We start from the raw sequence: 22,061 nt of genomic DNA, 5'->3' as shown, positions 1-22,061 counted from the left end.
GAGTGACCGATTCATGTATGATAACTTACTTCCTCAATTCCAAAACTGGCTTAAAAAAATCCATGTATCTGGCGAAGGCATAGGGACGCTTTGGGGCAGCGCCAGATCCACTCCTTGCTTCACGCTGCAGTCTCTGGTGTCTCTGAAGTGTGTCCTTGAGGCTCCGCCACCTAGTGTGTATGAGACCTTCTGTAATAAAAAAAAAACATAAATAAATAATTTCATATTATTTTTCAGGTACCTAGCAACTGGAAATTCATTTGCAAGCTTACACTACGAGTTCAAATTGGGAAAATCTACGGTGAGCACAATTGTGCGGGACACCTGTATCGCCATCTGGGAGGTCCTAAGAGATGTGGTCATGAGAAAGAGTAATGGAACACCAAAGCTGAGTTGTTTTGGGAGCGCTGCAACTTCCCTAACTGTGTTGGTGCCATAGATGGCAAGCACATCAGAATTGTGAGGCCAGTCGGTAGTGGGACCAAATTTTTTAATTATAAAAAAATATTTTTCTTTTGTTCTTCTGGCAGTGGCTGATGCAAACTACTCATTCATCTACATAGACATTGGTTCTTATGGGAGCAGTTCTGACTCCAGCATTTTTTCCCACTCCAGTTTTGGAAGAATGATTCGGGAGAGCACACTTGACCTCCCGAATGAATAACCACTCCCTGGAACATCTGAACCCTCTCTCCCTTTAATATTTGTCGGTGATGAGGCTTTCGCTCTGTCAGAAAAAATGCTCAGGCCATATGCTAACCAGTCACTCTCTGTGGAGAAAAGGGTATTTAATTATCGGCTAACAAGAGCACAAAGAGTTGTGGAGTGTACTTTCGGAATCCTGGCAAACAAATGACGTTTTCATCACACCCACATAACTCTGAGCATGGAAAACTCCATAATTGCTGTCAAAGCTGCCTGTGCACTCCACAATTTTGTCCGTGAAAGGGATGGGTACCTTTTCGAGGACTCTTTAATGGATGAGATTGAAGGCGCAGATTGTACACATACAAGGGGCAATTACAGAGGGGCCAGCATCCGTGAGAAATTTACTGAAATTTACCTGCCGGTCAGGTATCATGGCAGCTTGATGCAATTCAATAAATACCAAAACTTTTTTGCTGCATCGTCTACTATCTGTACTTTTTTCAATAAATGTGATTATGTTTTATTGTTCAACAGTGCGTCCATCTATTTTTTGCACTAACTGTGTCAACATACTGAGCTTGCAATATAATTCCACAACATTACATTGGTGGTCAGTGGGATTGGTGGTCAGTGGGATGCATGCCCTTACATTGGTGGTCAGTTGGATTGGTGGTCAGTGGGATGCATGCCCTTACATTGGTGGTCAGTGGGATTGGTGGTAAGTGGGATGCACGCCCTTACATTGGCGGTCAGCGGGATTGGTGGTCAGTGGGATGCATGCGCTTACATTGGTGATCAGTGGGAAGGAGGAGGAGGACACACCCAAAGAGCTCTCTGAGAACCACCCTTTTTTCAAGCCTGGGCCTTGCCTGCTAGCTCAGCCCAGGAATAATGCCTGATCCTGGGGGAGGCCCTGGGAGGGATTCCCCTGATGATACAGGGCCTAGTGAGGAGGAGGAGGTGGAGGATCTGACTGTGGGTCCAGACCCTGCTGAGAATGTGGATGTCTACAGACAGAAGATTGTTGACCGTTTTCGGGCAATCGGAAGGGCTGAGGAGAAGCTTAAATGTTTAAAAGCTGAACATAAAAACTTCAGGACCAAGTATTTCCAGGCCTGGAGTAAGAATTGTTTGGCCATGAAGCCAGAGTTACAGCAGCTGGAGGAGAAGGTAAAGAAACAATGTTTACTTTTGGAGAAATTGAAAGACAGAAGCGGAGCTTTTGCAGAAAAATTTTAAAACGAGAGGAGATTTTCCAGCCAGACATCGTTGAGTCCTGTGGATCAGCAGCCGCAGGTAACAGACAACCCGGCTTTATCTGTCTCTGCACCTCTCCCCCCATGTCAACCTGGGGAATCGCCAGCGGCAACCAGTCTGGGGGTTGAGAATGAACATGGCATCCTTCAGTTCATCCAACAGATGGAGTCACCCCTAAGGGCAGACGGGTCTGTTGGTGAACCATCAGAGGTCCCTGAGGATGAGCGGAGGGATTACAGACCAGAAAAGCCGGCACTGGTGGAGGGATCCCAGTGCGCTGTACTGCCTCCTTCCAGCATGTCTGCCCCACCTGTTGTAGTGGAAGGTGTCCCAGCTGAGGAACAGAGATGGAAGGAGCTCTGCAAACAGCTGCCTGCTACAGGGAAACCTTCTCCAGACATGGAGGGAAAACCCCTGGCAGAGGTGTCATCAGCCCACCAGAGTAATGTGGATGGATCTCGATCATACACCCCACTCCTGGATTTTGCTACTACTGGTGAGACCTGTAGTTCTACAAGCAAGATGGCTGACAGCTCCAAAGAGCCTGTTTCTCCTTCACCTGGGCTGATTGATGCAGGTGGGGGAGGGGATCAGCACAGTACAGCATGTGAAGTGGAGACAGCCATGGAAGTCTCCTGCAGTGATTCACCTGTTGCGGTATTAGAACAACATTCACTCTGCTCAGCTGATATTCCTGTCCTGATGGAGGAGAAGAGTCGGCCTGGAGGTGAAGTGTGTATGGGGACAGCAATGAGTGTGGACACGGCAGGAACTATGAATGTGCCAGAAAATAATGACAGAAATAATATTGATAAGGCAGTGAATGTGGTGGGTGGTGAAGGGGTTAATATTGCTGGGCAAAATAAAAATGACATTCCTCCCTCTGCTCAGCAGAGGAAAGACTCATCGATTGTTCAGACCAAATCTGCACAATCGATATCTGCTAGAAATGTGTCAGAAGACTCAAAACACAAATGTTTTTTCTGCTGAGAGAAATATGGGGAGTTATGCGTCAGTTTTGGGGAGTCGCACCAAGGGGGGTGGGGGGAATGTTGCAAATGTTAGTGGTCACAATTTGGGGAGGTTTGGTGGTGGGATGGTTGGTGGGTACAGGATGAGAAATGTGGTTCAGTTGAAGTGGGAGGGGGAGGGGACCCCACCAGTAAGGGGGAGAGTGGTTGAGCTGGTTTTGGAAATGGGCTTTAAAGCCTTGGATAGATTTGCTTTGATTTGCCCAGTGGGGAGTTATGAGTTTGATTTGTCCTTTGTAAAACCTGAGGGTCTGGATTTATTTTGGGAGCGATATAGGAGGTGCAAGGGCCTTCCGCAGTGGAGTGGTTTGGTGCCAAAGGTGATTTCCAGGCAGCCTGTGATAAAATCGGTGACGATCCTGGTGTGCAATGAATCCATACCAGAGGCTGATTTAATAGTATGGCTACGCCGATATGGTGAGGTCCTCACTCCACTGTGGAAGGTCCTGGATGAACATGGCATATGGACAGGGGCCTGGACAGTGTCACTAAAATTGGGGATGCTGGGAAATGTAGTCCAACATCTGCCCTGCTCAGCTTTTCTGGGAAGAGATCGGCTGACTATATTCTACCAGGGTCAGCCCAAAGTTTGTAATAAATGTGGTGAAAAGGGCCATTTTGCATCTACCTGCACCTGTAAAAAGTGTTCACTATGCCAGGATCTGGACCATTTGGCAAAGGATTGTACCCAAATTCGGTGCAATTTGTGCCAAACGCTCGGTCATCCTTATAGTAAGTGCCCAGAGGCATCACATAACTTGCCAGGATTGGAGGCTGAGCTGCAGAGGCTAGATAAGGAGGATGAGGCCGCTAAAACTGTTGTTGTCCCCCCTGTGTCCATTATATCTGTTGTTTTGGATTCCATTTTTCCTGGTAATGTGGTGCCTGAGTCTGTCCCTCCTTTGTCTGTTCCATCTGTTGTTTTGTATTCTGTTTCCCCTGGTAATGTGGTCCCTGAGTCTGTGCCTCCTTTGTCTGTTCCATCTGTTGTTTTGGATTCTGTTTCCCCTGGTAATGTGGTCCCTGAGTCTGTCCCTCCTGTGTCTGTTCCATCTGTCGTTTCAGATTCTGTTTCCCCTAGTGATGTGGTTCCTGAGTCTGTCCCCCATGTGGTGGTCCCTGGTCCTGCTGTACGTAGATCCTCCAGACTAGCGGAAGCTGCTGGGGGGGCAGGTTTAGCGGATCTTCCCACTCAGCCTCCAGTCCCTGTCCCTCAGCAGCGCAAACGTGGTCAGGGGAATGTGGGGGTGCTGGAGGGGGTGGGGCTGATGGAAGGGTGTCCATATCCCATGTCTCACCCTCTGTTGAGGGGGATTCGGATGATGAGGGGCGGGAGAAGTTTAGGAGGAAGAAAAAGAAGAAGAGGAAGAAAAATAAAGTGGTTATTTCTTCCTCAGAGTCGGACCCAGGAAAGGTTCCTCTTGGTAATACTTTTTCAGTTTTGTCAGGTGATGAGATATCTGATATATCCTTCTCTTTATCATCCATGGATGAGGGGGAGTCACATAGTTTGAAGAGAGCTGTTTCTGGTGATGAGTGTGGTAAAGGTTAAGAAACGACTACCCCAATCATCCTGATGGCAGTTCCCACTCCGATAAAGGTGGCGACCATTAATGTCGCCAGCATTAAATCTGCAAGAGCTCGTGATATTGCCTTATTTTTGCTCAGCGAGTTTGATGCCGAGATTTTATTTTTGCAAGAGACCTGACTCAATACTTTGGCCGATGTCCATCTAGCAAAAAGGGAGTGGAGATGCGGTCCCTCCTTTTGGTCTCTTGTGGCTGAGCCCTGCAGCGGAGTTGCAGTCCTTTTTAAAAATGATATGGTAATGTGCCGGTGGGTAATTGAGGTAGAGATTGGGAGATGCAAGGTCTTGGATGTCTCTGTTAGGGGTCAGGACCTGCGTCTGATCAATATCTATGGACCGCAGTCAAGATGGGGCAGGAAATGCCTCCTAACAGAGATCAAGCCCTTCCTTTTTACATCCCAGCAGGTTGTCTTTGGAGGTGATTTTAACACCATAATTAGACCTGAAGACAGGAGAGGCTCCATAGACAGGCTGGCGTACGATAGCGTTTTTCTTAGAGATATGGTGAGACAAGCAGGCCTGGTAGATGTGCATATTAAGCACTGCCCTGGCAGCACGGGATTCACATTTCAGAGAGGGAATAGTCAGAGTAGGATAGATACCTAGAGTTTTTTTTTAAAAGGAGAACTCTGCTTTCTCGGCTCCTGAGTTGAGGGCGGTGGAGTTCTCTGACCACTGTATGCTGTCTGTGACTCTGAATGCCTCGGACACTCCACCCAGGGGAAGGGGTACCTGGAAACTGAATTCAGCTCTCCTGGAAGATGTAGAGGTAAGACAATCCTTTGAGGATTTTTTTCAGGCACAGGTTTCTATTCTGGACTTTTGCAGCAGTAAGTCAGAGTGGTGGGAGCTTGTGAAACAAAGGGCGATTGGACTTTTCAAGGCCATAAGTAAGAAGCAGCTTGGTATGTACATTGCCTACCAGCATTTGACGGAGGAAGCTTGATCGTCTTGTCACGTATAGAGGAGATCCAGGGGAGATCTCTGAGGTGAAGTTTTTCTTAGAAAGTGTCAATACGACCGGCATGCCTCCTTGGTTCTGGAATATCACTCACCTGATCCTTACCAGAACTGTAAGCAAGGCATAGCAGTTAAGACGGTCATAGGCCTGAGGGATAGTACAGGTTCCCTGGTGAAGTCCAGATCAGGGATCCTGGAGATCTTCAGATCATATTACGCAAACCTTCTGGGAAGAAGGGACCTTTGTCTGGACAAGATGGAAAGCTTTCTGGATTCTACTCCAGGATTGGGAAGTGGTACATTGTCTCTGATGGATTTGACAGAACCAATTTCAGTGGATGAGGTAGTTCATGCTATAGAGAACCTGGCTACCAAAAAGTTGCCTGGGCCAGATGGGTTGACAGCTGAATTTTACAAGTGTTTTAAGTCCATTCATCCTTTTTAGCAGAGGCTTATAACAGCTGTCTAGAAGAGGGTTCGCTCCCTCCCTCCATGGGGCAATCCGTTGTGATTCTTCTGTCAAGGTAAAAGGTAAAGATCCCTCAATGATTGAGAACTGGCGCCCCATCAGTCTTCTCAATGTTGATAGAAAGATCTTGGCGAAGATTCTTTTTTGGCGCTTGTCGTCAGTGGCAGGCAATTTGTTGTCCAGTCATCAGCACTGCTTGGTCCAAGGTAGAAGTACCTTTTCAGCGGTTTTAGCTGTCCAGGAGGCTTTGGAAGGATTCAGGGCTGCTGGATGGAGAAAGTACTTGCTGGCATTGGATCAGGCGAAGGCTTTTGATAGAGTCAATCACGAGTACCTGTATTTGCTACTTGGTAGATACGGCCTGCGGGGGAGGTTTATAGATTGGCTGAAGACATTATATAAAGGGGCTGAGAGCTTCCCACTGGTTAATGGTTGGGTTGGACGGCCTTTTGAGGTTGGCTCTGGTGTGCGCCAGGGATGTCCTCTGAGCCCCCTGTTATATGTATTCGCAATCGACCCCTTCATAAAATGGCTAGAGAGTGGATCTTTCTGCGGGTTGCCTTTGGACATTGCTGGTGTGCCGCCTTTGAAGGTCATGGCCTATGCCGATGATGTGTCTGTTATTGTCTCTGGAACGGAGGAGGCGCAGGAAGTGGTCTCTATGATAGAGCAGTACACGGAGGTTTCTGGTTCTAAAGTCAACCATGAAAAGAGTGACGTTTTCTGGATGGGTGAGGAGGATGAAAGCTTCGAACTTCCGGATGCCTTCCCGGAGCCCCAGCAGGAAATTAAAGTGTTGGGCATCAAATTTGGTCCTGGTGACTATGGTCATCGAAATTGGGAAAGCAGGTTGGTGTGTGCCAATGCCAAAGTAGCAAGCTGGAAGAAATGGAAGCTTTCACTGAGGGAGAGGGTTGACTTGATCAAAACGTACCTGGTCCCAAATTTTTTATGTTAGCTTCGTCTGTATCTTGCCAGTATCTCTCTATGTAAGGGTGTACAGCTGTTTTTCCAACTGTTATGGGGAAGTAGGCTGAACGCGATCAAACGCAATGTATCTTACCCACCCTGGCAGGAGGGTGGCCTAGGAATGGTCAACCCAATAGTTTTATTTTCTCTGCTGTTTTTAAAGTACAATCTTGGTAACATACTAGCAGAGAACCCGCCGGGATGGGTGGGTATTTTTCAATCATGTTTTAGGCCTTTTCTGTGATGCTGGGAAGATGGCGGGCCAGTGAAATGTCTGAGAGTCCGACATGGCAAGCTCCCGGCTTATGTTGCCCCGTGTCTGAAAATACTTCGGCAGTGGCAGGTGACAGTGGAGGATATCAAGTCCCTCCCCAGGAAGCTTCTGGAGAAGAGGATTTTGAGCTCTGCTTTCAGTGTGTCACTGGCCTTAAGGGATTGCTCAGGCTCTGTAAATGAGGGAGGGGTTGCGTTTAATCAATTTAGAAAGAATCCCCTTGAAGTTTAGGGATCAAGCCTGGCTTGCTTTCCATGGAAGGCTCTATGTGAGAGGGAACTTGAAGCATCGCCCTGTGGAGGATCGGGATTGTGCTAGAGCGGAGTGTGTTGGTAAAGTGGAGTCTATGGACCACTTTTTGCTGCAGTGTCCCTTTAACATAGAGGTGTATAAAAGGGTGGGGAGGGCTCTAGGCATCCCCTTTTTCTATCGCATGAGTTATGCGGAGTGGGTGTATGGGGCATTCCTGATTCGCTGGGATTTTGATTTAGATACACTGTTTTTAGTTAGTATAGTTGTCTGTTACTTCACATGGAATGCACGGTGCCAGATTACCCTGCGGAAGAAAGTACTCTCTGTTGAGGTGGTGGTGCACGATATTCTTGGTGAGGTTGGGAAAATTCGGGGTCTTGAGAAGGGCAGGGAGCCTCGCGCAGTCTGGATGAGGGCGTGGAGGAATATCAGACCTGCCTTTGGTGAACTGCCCATCTCTGGGTGAGGAGCTCTTTTTTCTTTTTCTTTTTCTGTTTCTTTCACTCCCTTAGCTTTTGTTGGTTATTATCTTCTTTTTGAAGAAGGGCTGCATGCATAATGGGTGTGGGTTTGTTTCTTAACCTCACAAGTTTGATGTCTGGTGTAATGGTGTGAGTCGTAATAGGATTTATGTTATTGCTGTAAAGTATTTTTTTGTTTTGAGAGCAGATTTGCTGTATTTATTTTAATTTGTGTAAATATGTATATATTTATGTATATTTATATATTGTGATTTTATGCTTATTGATTGCAAGACTTTTAATAAAGAAAAATTGGGATTGGTGGTTAGTGGGATGCATGCCCTTACATTGGTGGTTAGTGGGATGCATGCCCTTACATTGGTGGTCAGGGGGATTGGTGGTCAGTGGGATGCATGCGCTTACATTGGTGGTCAGTGAGATGCATGCCCTTACATTGGTGGTCAATGGGATTGGTGGTCAGTGGGATTGGTGGTCAGTGGGATGCATGCCCTTACATTGGTGGTCAGTGGGGTGCATGCCCTTACATTGGTGGTCAGTGGTATTGGTGGTCAGTGGGATGCATGCCCTTACATTGGTGGTCAGTGGGATGCATGCCCTTACATTGGTGGTCAGTGGGATTGATGGTCAGTGAGATGCATGCCCTTACATTGGTGGTCAGTGGGATTGGCGGTCAGTGGGATTAGTGGTCAGTGGGGTGCATGCCCTTACATTGGTGGTCAATGGGATTGGTGGTCAGTGGGACTGGTGGTCAGTGGGATGCATGCCCTTACATTGGTGGTCAGTGGGATTGGTGGTCAGTGGGATGCATGCCCTTACATTGGTGGTCAGCGGGATTGGTGGTCAGCGGGATTGGTGGTCAGCGGGATTGGTGGTCAGCGGGATTGGTGGTCAGCGGGATTGGTGGTCAGTGGGATTGGTGGTCAGTGGGATGCATGCCCTTACATTAGTGGTCAGTGGGATTGGTGGTCAGTGGGATGCATGCCCTTACATTGGTGGTCAGTGGGATTGGTGGTCAGTGGGATGCATGCCCTTACATTGGTGGTCAGTGGGATTGGTGGTCAGTGGGATGCATGCCCTTACATTGGTGGTCAGTGGAATGCATGCCCTTACATTGGTGGTCAATGGGATTGGTGGTCAGTGGGATTGTGGTCAGTGGGATGCATGCCCTTACATTGGTGGTCAGTGGGATTGGTGGTCAGTGGAATGCATGCCCTTACATTGGTGATAAGTGGGATTGGTGGTCAGTGGGAGGAGTAAATGGAAATATACTTACGTTTATGTTTGCAAACCTGAGTTGTGAAGTCATCCCAGTCTGCATACAGACTCCTGCAAATTTTATCCCAGCCTCTGCTCTTCCTGGCATTATTTTTGTATTCTTCTATCCGGCTGTCCCATATATATGGCCTGTCATGGACGAGTCTGATGAGCTCCTCATTGTCTACACTGTTCCGACGCTTGGGGGCCATCTTGACTGATTACAGATGGACATGAGACAGGAAACAGAAAGTGAGAGGACGGAACTGGAAGGAGGAGCTGGAGGTGAAGAATTTGCATATATCTGAACCAACAATGCAATTCCAGAATGATTTTACATTGATGTCTATGGAAACTAGATTCGCAACGCAACGCTGTAAACTCGCACAAGACCCTTTTTTTTAACGCATCGCATTCAAAGAGGAATCGCAGCACATATATGTGAACAACCATAATGAAAAACAATTACTTTTTGGATGACATGCAAATCTAGTTTTTGTTTAACGCATCGCATTCGTTATCAACTTGCACAAGTGTGAACCGGCACTTAATGAAGGCTTTACATTTCTACCTTTCATACGTGATTAACCACTTAAGGACTGAGCCTCTTTTTAGATGTGTTGTTTACAAGGTAAAAAAAAAATTTTAGCTAGAAAATTTATTAGAACCCCTAAACATGATACTTTTTTTATTTTCTAACACCCTAGAGAATAAAATGGCGGCCGTTGCAATATTTTCTCTCACACCGTATTTGCGCAGCGCTCTTACAAGAGCACTTTTTTTAATTAAAAAATAAGAAAACTGTAAAGCCCCGTACTTATGTCCGACAGACTTCCAAAGGAGTTCCGTCGGAGTTCTGCTGGAATTCCGACGGAGTTCTGACAGACTTTTCGGCTGAGCGGACTTGGCCACACACGATCACACTAAACTCCAACGGATTCGAACGTGATGAAGTACGACTCGGCTCGAATAAGGAAGTTCATAGCCAGTAGCCAATAGCTGCCCTAGTGTCAGTTTTAGTCTGTCGGAGTAGCATACACACGAGCGGATTTTTCGAAGGGGACCGGGTCCGGCGGAGTTCCTTCGGAAAAATTTGAAGCATGTTCCATATTCTAAAGTCCTTCGGACTTTGGCGAGTCAAAAGTCCGTTGCAGCCCACACACGATCGGATAGTCTGACGGACTCAGTCCTTCGGACTTTGGATGTTGAAAAGTCCGCTCATGTGTACGCGGCATAAGATTAGCCCAATTTTATTTATATTGTGAAATATAATGTTACACAGAGGAAATTGATACCCAACATGTCATGCTTCAAAATTGCGCCCGCTCCTGGAATGGTAACAAATGTTTACCCTTAAAATTCTCCATAGGCAACATTAAAGAAAATCTACAGGTTGCATATTTTAAGTTACAGAGGAAGTCTAGAATTATTGCTCTCGCTCTACCGATCGTGGCAATACCTTACATGTGTGGTTTGAACACCATTTTCATATGCGGACGCTAATCATGTATGCGTTCACTTCTGCACGTGAGCTCAGTGGGATGGGGCACATTTAAAAAAAAAAAAAAAAAAGTCCAGTCTGAAATAGATGCGATGTAAATATTCCTTAATCCCAACCAGTGATTCAGTCCGGAAAAAAGAGATTGTGATTCACGCAAGACAGAGTTAGGGTACCCTTACTGGCTCCACATGACCACAGACGATCTCTCCAAGCACAGGGAAACTTCACAGGTGTTCCCAAAAAACCTTATGGTTCCTCTAGGTTGCTTACAGGCTCAATACAAATAGTAAAGCAAAGAAAAATGGCCGCAACAAGCCATGTGCTCACATCTGTAAACCAAAGGAATATTTACCTCACATCTATTTCAGACTGGACTTTTTTTTACACACTTGTTGCATGTATTTTTATTGGGTAATACCACCATTGAGGACTGTTTTTTTTTTTTTTATTGATCATTTGAATTAATGTGGTATCTTCATAGGAGTAACTACTACTATTTTTTCACCGCATCTTGATGGTTATCTGCCTTAGTTTCATTTACTAAGGCTCTTCTCACTATTTTTGGAAAATTGAATGAATTTATTTATTTACTTTTTATTGGGAAGTTGAATGAATTAATTTATTTATTTAGTTTTAAATTTGGTATGTGCCTGCTCTAGTCTTATTCACTAAGGTTCTTTTCACCGCTACAGGGAATTAATTTTTCTTATTTATTTATATATATATATATATATATATATATATATATATATATATATATATATATATATATATATATATATATATATATATTTTTTTTTTTTAATTACTACATGATACTTCATAGTTATTTACAATATTAATAAAATTTTAAAGATCTTTTCAATGGTTATTTAGCGCTGCACTTCCTTTCTTTTGTGACAGTAAATATAAAATAATATGCAAAGTGGTTGGAGAGAAGCTTCAGAATGGCAAAGGTGTTTTTATTACAAATTATGTGAGCAGACTGCAGTTCCTCTTGAACCACATCTACTGAACCTCTCAACCAATTGAAGACTTTAATTTTGAAAGGCTACATCAATAGAGCAGTTTATTTTAGCTTTCCAAGAGGTAGAAATCATAGAGACATGCTAGTGCATAGTGATTTAACCACTTCCCAACCGGAGCACACCGATATACGTCAGCAGAATGGCACGGGCAGGCATATTGGCGTACAGGTAAGTCCATTTCTATATGCCGCCCTGCCATCACGTGCGCACTCGCGTGCCCGTCGGGACCCCCGTGAGTCTGATCGCAGTGGGAATACCCGCGATCGTCTCACGGGGAGGCTGAAAGGGGAGATGCCGTTGTAAACAGCATCTCCCTGTTCTGCCTAGCAACAAGTGACACTGATCTCTGCTCCATGTGATTGGAGCAGAGATCAGTGCTCACTAACACAAAGCCCAGCCCCCCACAGTTTGTAACACGCCCCTAGGAACACTTAACCCCTACACTGCCACCCCCTGGTTTACCCCTTCACTGCCAGTTTAATTTACACGGGAATTTGTATAGCACTGATTGCTGTATAAATGACAATGGTCCCAAAAATGGGTCAAAAATGTCTGATGTGTCCGCCATAATGTCGCAGTCACAATAAAAATCGCTGATCGCCACCATTACAAGTAAAAAAAAGATTAATAAAAATGCCATAACTTTTGCGCAAACCAATATATATAACTTTTGCGCAAATCAAACGCTTATTGCGATTTTTTTTTTTACCAAAAATATGTAGAAGAATACGTATCGGTCTAAACTGAGGGGGAAAAAATGTTCTTTTATATATTTTTGGGGTATATTTATTATAGCAAAAAGTAAAAAAGAATGCATTTTTTGCAAAATTGTCGCTCTATTTTTGTTTATAGCGCAAAAATTAAAAACCGCAGGGGTGATCAAATACCACTAAAAGAAAGCTCTATTTGTGGGACGTCAATTTTGTTTGGGAGCCATGTTGCACGACCACGCAATTGTCAGTTAAAGCGACGCAGTGCCGAATAGCAAAAAGTGGTCTGCTCTTAAGCCAGCAAAATGGTCCGGTCTGAAAGTGGTTAAGAACGGTCCAAAAAAAAAAGTCAGTCATTCCCACAAGGCTACCAGAAAAACCATTATGCCACGTACACATCGTAATTTTGGTCGGAAAAAGCTCTGATGGTTTTCCCCACGGAATTCCGACAGGATTTCGCTCAAGCTGTCTTGCATATACACCAAATTCAGACCCTCAGGTGACGTACAACACGTACAAGGGGACTAGAAAAAGGAAGTTCAATAACCAGTGTACCACCCTTTGGGCCCCTTCTGCTAATCTCGCGTCAGTTGAAGTTTGGTGAGAGACGATTCGCGCTTTTCAGACTTTTGCTTATTCCGATCGTTTTACTGATGTTCAGTTTGTGCTTGTGGGTTTGTATCTGGTTTTCAGAGCGTGTGGTCAGTTCGTATCTGTTTTTCAGTGTGTTCTTGTCCACTCGTTTCTGATTTTCAGCTCGCTCTTCACAGGCCTTGCTGTTCTTTTAGTACATTCGGTTGGTTCGTTCTGACCAGCCGACCGTTTTTAAGCTATGTTGTGGTTACGTACTTATCGTAGAGTTTGTGCTGTGCGGGGGCTTGGTGTTGGGGTTCTTACTTTGACCCAAGCCCAGGCCATGAACAGGGCGAGGAGGAGTTCATGAACCAAGAATTGGTTACTCCAGCATGACCAATTCTCTCATATGCCTCTGCTACATGAGATCCAGGAGAATAACCCTGATGATTTCAGGAATTTTCTCCAGATAACGGACCACGTTTTTCACAGTTTGTTGGCTTTGCTCACCCCTTATATTAGAAGACAGGACACCTGCATATGGCAGGCCATCACTCCTTGCGGTACTTGGCGACTGGGAGAAGTCTATAGGACCTCAAGTTCTCTACCGGCATCTCCCCCAGGCTCTGGGGATCATTATTCCAGAGACCTGTTCTGCTATTATTCAGGTCCTGCCGAAGGAATATATTGGGTATTAAGTTTTATCATTTAACATCACATTCTATGTATTTAATGTTTGCTAATGTTTTGTATTTATTTCATCATTCCATAATTACCCTGATTGTAATATGCTGTGAATGTCCTCTTTGTCCTCATGCATGCTTGAATCTTTTAATGCTCCTACATGCATATTTGCCTTCACTAACCTCCCCAGCATGCTAGCCTGGGCCCATACACACCTAGCCTAGTCACTAAACAATGTATTTTGTCAGCTCCATTGTAGTGCTTTACCCTAAACACCCTCTATAATGTGTACAAATGTTATTGTTGTCCTTAAATTCATGCAGAGTGTCAGAGGTTTTTTTTAGGCTCACAAAGTCATTTAGATCCCCCTAAAATTTGGACAATGGGCTATCAGAGGGAGTGAGGAATCTGATAAGTGGACCTTATTTTTTTATCTTTAACCACCTTCAGACCGGACCATTTTGCTGGTAAATGACCAGAGGTCTTTTTACAATTTGGCACTGCGCTGCTTTAACTGGTAATTGCGCGGTCATGCAATGTTGTACCCAAACAAAATTTGCGTCCTTTTCTTCCCACAAATAGAGCTTTCTTTTGATGGTATTTGATTGCCTCTGCGATTTTTATTTTTTGCGATATAAACGTAAAAAGACCGCAATTTTTGAAAAAAAATGATATTTTCTACTTTTTGTTATTAGAAAAATCCAATAAACTCAATTTTAGTCATACATTTAGGCCAAAATGTATTCAGCCACATGTCTTTGGTAAAAAAAAAGCCAATAATTGTATATTTATTGGTTTGCGCAAAAGTTGTCACATCTACAAACTAAGGTACGTTTTCTGGAATTTACGCAGCTTTTAGTTTACGAATGCCTATCTCATTTCTTGAGGTGCTAAAATGGCAGGGCAGTACAAAACCCCCCCAAATGACCCCATTTTGGAAAGTAGACACCCTAAGGAAATTGATAAGTGGCATGTTGAGCCCATTGAATATTTTATTTTTTTGCCTCAAGCGATTGAATAATGACAAAAAATATATATTTTTTTTTTTTTTACACAAAGTTGTCACTAAATGATATATTGCTCACACATGCTATGGGCATATGTGAAATGACACCCCAAAATAAATTCTGCTGCTTCTCCTGAGTACGGGGATACCACATATGTGGGACTTTTTGGGAGCCTAGCCGCGTACGGGGCCCCGAAAACCAAGCACCGCCTTCAGGCTTTCTAAGGGCGTTACAGTTTTGAAGGCCATAAAATGCCAAGATGGCACAAACCCCCCCCAAATGACCCCATTTTGGAAAGTAGACACCCCTAAATTTAGGGGTACACTAGTGAGACTAGGTAATAAATGGCGGGTGCCCTGAAACTATAAAAAAAATAACTAACCAACCAGCGTCACCTGTAACAGTTATATGGTGATCAGTGGTGAAAGGGTTAACTAGGGGGCAATCAGGGGGCTTTATGCGGTAGTATATGGGGGTCCCTGGCACTATAAAAAGCTGCGGCGAACCTAAATACCTACCTGCCTAACTAGCGTCACCTGTGACACTAATACAGTGATCAGAAAAACGATCACTTATTAGGCTGGGTTCACACTGGAGCGATGCGGGAACGCCACGAATCCGCGGCGGGTTCCCGCATCACATGCCTCCCGGCGGCAGTTCACACTGCCCTATGCGAACTGCTGGGAGTGTCAGTGAAATGTTAATGACACCCCTAGATCAGTTCGCATATCGCAGTGCGATCTGCAAACTCGGATCGCATGGTGTGAACACCCATGCGATCCGATTCTGCTGCGGACCAAAAAAAGGGTCCCGTGCGAGTTTGCGGCGGGTGCGACACAAATTCAGCCATACTATCTGTATGGCTGAACTCGAATCGCACAGAGATCGGATGTGATTTGCACTGCAGTGCGGTGCGAATCACATCCGTTCTCATAAACCGCTGCAATGTGAACCCAGCCTTAGTGACACTGGCGACGGGGGGTGATCACGAGGGTTAAACCTTTATTGGGGGGGTTAGGGGGGTACCTTAGAACTAAAGGGGGCTAACCCTAACTGCCCTAACAGTTATTACAGTCACAAATGACACCAATGCAAAAAAAAAAAAGCAATTGGTGTCACTGTGACTGGGGGGGGGGCAGGGGTAATTGGGGGGTGATCGGGGGTAAAGGGGGGGTGTGAGTGTGCCTGGCATGTTCTACTGTATGTGTGGTGTGTTGGTGCAACTCACCGAACCTCTCTCCTCGGTGCCGGAACGAAAAATACCGACACGGAGGAGAGAATACATCACTTCCTCTCCTGTGTTTACATTACAGGAGAGGAAGTGATGTCACGGGACATTTTCATTCGTCGGGAGCGATCGCGAGGGGGTGGCCATGAATGAGTGGCCGTCCCCTCGTCCGGGATCGCTCCCGAACGAATACCGACCGCCGCAGGCACCGGGCGGGCAGGCAAGGACGTACATGTAAGCCCTTATGCCTGCCCGTGCCATTCTGTCGACGTACATCGTCGTGCGGCGGTCGGCAAGTGGTTAAATACGCATTAAAATCAAGAATGCTTGTGTCTAATCTGCTTGCAATGTTTATGGCAAAATTACTAATTTGTTTCCTTCAATGCCCCACCACCCCACTCTGGGTCATACTATTTTAACTATAAGGCGTTTCATAGTATCGTGTTGATGGCAGTGGTGTCGGTGACATATGAGTTTCTCTATGTGGACGTGGGGAAGAATGGCCAGATATCCGATGCTGGAATCTTTGCCCAGACAGAGTTCTACGGACATCTCCAGAGCGGTGACTTGTGATTGCAACCTGCAGAAGAGAACGTCGAAGGACTTCCGTTTGTTTTTATTGCTGATGAAGCATTTGGTCTGGGCAATCACGTGATGAGGCCATTCCCCCAGAGGACCCTCACCCCAGAGAAGAGAATTTTTAATTACCAGCTGGCCAGAGCCTGAAGAGTCATGGAGAATACCTTTGGGATAATGGCCAGCCAGTTCCACCTATTTCTAGTGGCAATCAACCTGGCGGAGTACAAGCTGCTGCATCCTGCACAACTTATGCTGCTGCATCCTGCACAACTTTTTAAAAAGTGCTCCAAATTACATAGCTTCAGTTGGGCCTGAGGCCGGACTTCGGGAACCAACACTGACGGCCCTGGAAGCTGTCCGTCCTGGCCTGCCCCCCCAAAGCACCTGTGAAGTTGCTATGCCAGCTAATTTGCAAATATTTTTTAAATAAAATAAAAAATTGATCTGATAAAATCTCGATTTGGATTTACTGTTTGTGTTTCTTTTATCTTTCTCCTAGGTTCTCCTAGTGCACTTCTAGTGCCAAGTGGTTTTCACATTATTTAACCACTTAAGCCCCGGAACAATTTGCAGCCAAAGGACCAAGCCCCTTTTTGCGATTCGGCACTGCGTCGCTTTAACTGACGCGGTTGTGCGACGTGGCTCCCAAACAAAATTGGCATCCTTTTTTCCCCAAAAATAGAGCTTTCTTTTGGTGGTATTTAATCACCTCTGTGGTTTTTATTTTTTGCGCTATAAACAAAAATAGAGCAACAATTTTGAAAAAAAATGCAATATTTTTTACTTTTTCCTACAATAAATATCCCCCAAAAATATATAAAAAAACTTTTTTTTTCCTGAGTTTAGGCCGATACATATTCTTCTACATATTTTTGGTATAAAAAATTGCAAGTAGCGATTATTGATTGGTTTGCGCAAAAGTTATAGCGTTTACAAAATAGGGGATAGTTTTATGGCATTTTTATTAATATTTTTTTTATTAGTAATGGCGGCGAGCAGTGATTTTTATTGTGACTGCGACATTATGGCGGACACATCAGACATTTTTGACACATTTTTGGGACCATTGTAATTTATACAGCAATCAGTGCTATTTAAATGCACTGATTCCTGTGTAAATGGCACTGGCAGTGAAGGAGTTGTGTATGACGTTATGTGTTTTTTTATTGTAGGGGGCGTGGCCTGGCATGTGATGTTACTGATCGTCTTTCCCTATACAAGGGAACAGACGATCAGTGACAGCCACAGTAGGAAGCACGGGGAGAGGTTTGTTTACACAGACCTCTCCTCATTCTTCAGCTATGTGACCCGATCGCAGGACATCAGTGGCAATTGGGTCCACTGGTCCCGCGGCCACAGTCACGGAGCTCAGGCCCGGGTCGGGAGCGGCACGCTCCCGACCCACGGCTGGGTACTTAAAGAGCAACATACAGTGCTTGTACCCAGCCGTGCCATTCTCCCGATGTATATATACAGGAGGCGGTCCTCAAGTGGTTAAATAACACCCATTGTCACTGTAAACACCAACTTAATACAAAAAGTGTTATTGAGCATCGAAAGAAGAAGCCACACATTGTTGAGTAGAAAGCCTTTTACTCTGTGCAAATTCACATGTGCGTTTTATAAAACATTTGGCAGTAAAAAAAAACATCTTTTACCTTGAAATTTTTTGAAAAATACAGAAACAGGCATGTTTCCAAACATAACATAACATACACAACTCTCGAACTTACAAAGTTCAACATTGCAAAAAAGAAGGCAGTATCAGACATTTTATAGTGTGAAAAAGGTCTTGATCTTTCCTTTATCGGATGGGGTGAAGTGACCCCTGTAAAAGCCAAATTTAGGCGATGCACACATATTGTGAGTCAAAATGGGGATTTCCTTTCTGATCACATACTTAATGTCAACATGTGCTATGTCCCATCATCGGGGATCAATGGATGTGTTTTGGGGGTGCAACCACTTCCGCTCACCTACTAGAGTTGGGAGGAAGGGGTTGCACCCACAAAACGCGTTCATTGAAATCCCCTGATGGCAGATAGCACATGTTGACACACTGTGCATCTTCCAAATTTGGCTTTTAAACTATTAAAACTTTAGATAACATTTTTTGGAAAAAAAAAACAGGAATCTTTCTAGGATTTAGATTCTCCCTAGTACATCAATCATTAGTACATTGTGGGCGGTACAGTGGTGTAGTGGTTAGCACTCTCACCTAGCAGTAAAAAGGATCTCTGGTTTGTATAACCAAGACACTACCTGCCTGGAGTTTGCATGTTCTCCCTGTGCCTGCGTGGGTTTCGTCTGAGTACTCCGGTTTCCTCCCACACTCCAAAGCCATGCAGGTAGGTTAATTGGCCTCTGTCCAAAAATGTGGCCCTAGTATGTGAATGGGGATGGATTGTGGGCTCCTTGAGGGTAGGGACCAATGTGAGTGTGCGATGTACAGGGATAGGGACAATTGTAGACACTCACTCGGGTTGAACTGGATGGACTGGTGTCTTTATTCAACCTTACTAACTATGTAACTATCCTATAATTCCCAATGTTACTAAAATACCAGTGATTAGATGTCTCTTCCAAGCAAGGAAGCTAATTGCTCAACAATGGCATTCACACTCGGGCCCGGCAGTTGAAACCTGGTTGTCAACCATAAAAATGACAATTGGCAATGAAAGGGTCTTCTTCATCAAACAGGGCAATAATAAGAAGTTTATGAGTTTATGGGGGCCTAGTCTATGGAAGTTGGGGTTTCCACTATAGGTAGATGGGCTGCATTAGCTTTTGCCACCGAAAACTGACTCTCCCCATGAATCTCTGGGGTTTCTTTTCCTTTGGATGTGACTCCTTAACTATTTCTTTACCTTTAACCTATTTAGTTTTTTAAGAGTGTCTCTCCCGTTTCATGAAGGGTGGGCCCTTCCTTCTCTTTAGGACTTCTCTGCTGGCCTCTCCATAACTTTGACTGTCAATCTGAGAAAGATACGGTTACAGAACTGCAGAGCAGTGGAGGGAGGAGGCTATATTTGAATTGAGTGTATGATGTGATCCTGTGGGGATTGAGGGGGGGAGGAGCAGGGGGGATTGGGGGGGAGCAGGGGGAGGGAAATGTAACTTAGGTTTGAGATGCCAGGACAACAGATATAGTCATGGTGCATACTAGGAGATTTTATCACTTTGTTTATTTCCCTTTTTGTATTTTTCAAATGTTACGAATATTTCTACGTGATCACAAGTAATCTTTAAATTTAGGCAATCAAATATGCCACGATGATGTGGAATTGTGAATGAGACATAAATGAGCGGTAAGCTGAATCTAGTCTCTGGTAAATCACTGATGTGGCAAGAAAAAAAAAAGAAAAGAAAAAAACTATGTAACTATCACTCATGTTCTTCAGTCTTTGTTCAATCTCCTTGGTTTTTTCTATGATAAGGTCCAAATCCCGACTACAGGACATGATTTTCTGGATAAGCCGCTGTGCACTGTCACTGGTGAAATGACTGGATTTTGGTACCACAACCTGAACTTCACTTAAAATAAAATACACATCATGTATTAAAAAATATGCAGGCAAACATCTATTACTTGAATCTGTGGTGTCTGACACTGACCTGTTGTGGTGCCAAATTGCAGCACTTCTTCCACCTCTCCTTCCTCCACGTCCTGAGGTACCACAAAACTCTGCTCCCCTTCTTGAGGAGGTGGGGGGGTTTATGTTGTTCTTCAATGGAGCGAGTCTTTTCTCCCCTATGAGAATGAAACAAAAGGTATACTTGGCACACAGATATTTGTGGCCAGAAATATGAATGTGAAACATTACTTGGAAGTGGTGTACAATTATCTGTTTTGGGCAGAGTTCCAAGTTGAAGACATGATTAATTCCCTTTTAACCAAGCTGGAATATTTACCTTTTTTGGACAAGTTTCACACATGGAGACACCCCAAGTATCCACTGGAGCACCTGTGTATGTCACCCTAAAAAATGTGCTCTGGTGTCCCACACTAGTGCTCCTGAGTCCAGATGTGTAAACAGCTGCCGAGTGTCCTCTCTAGAGATGGCCTTGCGGTTCGCCCGGCGGTCGGTTCGTGACAAGCTTTGCTCGTTCGCGATTCGCCAGATCGGTGGACTTCTGGCGCTGTTCGCGGCAGACATATGCGTTTATATTGTGAAGAACGTTGATCCATGACACATCCATCATGGAGTACAGGACAGCCAATCAAGACATTTCAGCACATGGACATACCCCCTACCTTTATAAATAGACCTGATCTTGTTTTAGACAAAGCTGACTACATGCAGGAGATGTATAGACTTCTGAATAGGGATGGCCTTGCAGTTCGCCCGGCGATCGGTTCGCGGCGAACTTTGCTCATTCGTGAGGCGTACATATGTGTTTACATTGTGAAAGAACTTTGACCCATGATGACACATCCATCATGGGGTACAGGACAGCCAATTGAGACATTTCAGCACATGGACAATTGGACATTCCCCCTACCTTATAAATATACCTGATCTGGCCGCCTGGGGCGGATGAGGAGGAGCAAGAAGAGCATGCTTTAAACCTTTCTGGGATCCCTGTTGTCTGTGGATGGAGAGAGGAGGACGACATTATCCTGGGATGATGAGCAGGAGCCAGGCCACCACACCGCTTCCAGTTTAAATGGGGGCCTTCATGCGCCAATGTTTTAACAGGAACCCCGTATAAAAAGCATAAAGGTCAAGGGCAGGGGCCGTGACTAGTGCGGAAGCGTGGTAGTTGGGAAGATGGGAGAAGTCTGTGAGTGAGAGCCTGCTGCTGTTCCCCTCCCCCTGCTCCGCTATGATCATGCTCGGCGGTATGGCTCACTCCTCGCCCTGAGTTTCTTTTAACAGCTACCGTTGGGTTGCCTAACAAGCGACAAGCTGGTGGAGTGCACTGTTGTACTCTTACTTGTCCTTCTTCCGTTCCTCCTCTCCCTTGTTGCTGTGGACCGGCGAATCAACGGGACGAGAATGCTGGCGTCCGGTGTGTGAGCCCCTGAGCTCCGTCTGGGAGCAAGCTCCATGCCGCTGTGCTGCTGACAAGACGTGGTGAGAACCCGGCGTGATTGCGGGAGGTGATTCGGTTCGTGGTGGTGAGTTGCTGCTGTCTATGAGAGAGATACAGCTGCTGTCCCTCAATACTGCCTCGAGTGGAAGATCTGGTTAATGTGTGTCCTGGATAACTCATCTTTCTGGAGACTGTGAGAAGTGTATCACTGTATTACGATGACTTAGCTGCTTGTTCCTCTTTGGATCTCTAGAAGGGGAGTTACAGTGTTTGAGTATATAGACTTTAGTGATATTTTACTCTTCCATTTGGACTGCACTGTGGCTCTCATGCATATATAAGTCTTATATGTATTTATACATTTAGTGGCTTCCCGCTGTCGAGCTAATTTGGCTTGGAGTTGAAGTGATTGGGGGTCACTCGTTTACATCTAAGTAGCCATTTTTGCTCACACGCCTAAACGCCCCTATGGGGCTATGCCCCTTCCTGTATCGCAGCTCCTCCGCTTCGTTTCCTAAGCCTTAGTCGAA

At 45.1% G+C, this 22,061-nt stretch overlaps 1 protein-coding gene across 3 annotated transcripts in view; it reads left to right on the top strand.

The window, feature by feature from the left end:
• Window positions 1–22,061, top strand: part of SOCS3 (suppressor of cytokine signaling 3) — a 482,856-nt gene that overhangs the window by 329,013 nt on the left and 131,782 nt on the right. The window contains exon 4 of one of the 3 annotated variants that reach the window (XR_013270044.1): window positions 238–1,179. The exons of the other annotated variants lie outside the window; for them this stretch is intronic. The gene's annotated coding sequence lies outside the window, so the exon portion shown is untranslated. Of the gene's footprint in view, window positions 1–237; window positions 1,180–22,061 lie in introns of those variants that run through there. 3 annotated transcript variants of the gene reach the window in all.

The sequence above is a fragment of the Lithobates pipiens genome, unplaced genomic scaffold, assembly GCF_037356315.1.
Source record: "Lithobates pipiens isolate NorthernLeopardFrog02 unplaced genomic scaffold, aLitPip1_a1.2 Scaffold_48, whole genome shotgun sequence".
Lineage (NCBI taxonomy): Eukaryota > Metazoa > Chordata > Amphibia > Anura > Ranidae > Lithobates > Lithobates pipiens.
The sequence above is the reverse complement of the archived record's forward strand: the minus strand, read 5'-3'. Positions and strand labels throughout refer to the sequence as shown.